Source organism: Diabrotica virgifera, chromosome 1 (assembly GCF_917563875.1).
Source record: "Diabrotica virgifera virgifera chromosome 1, PGI_DIABVI_V3a".
Classification (NCBI taxonomy): domain Eukaryota; kingdom Metazoa; phylum Arthropoda; class Insecta; order Coleoptera; family Chrysomelidae; genus Diabrotica; species Diabrotica virgifera.
In genome coordinates, this window is record NC_065443.1 from 229,100,575 (window position 1) to 229,100,823 (window position 249).

Consider the following 249-nt stretch of genomic DNA (forward strand, 5'->3'; position numbering starts at 1 on the left):
TTTTTTTTTATTACACTTCAGTCTTTTTATACACTCCTTTATCACTTTTCTCCATATCCTTCTGTGTAGAGATGGCATGATGGAACTGGAGCAGGTACCTCGGAATAGGTTCTAATCGTCTATTCCACACACCAGTGACAAAAATTCGACTGCATCGGTTTCGATTCCAACGACGCGGCACCGCATCGACTGCAACTTACAGTAAAATCGAACTGGATTCTCGCTCGGAATAGGTTTTAGCACAGCCAT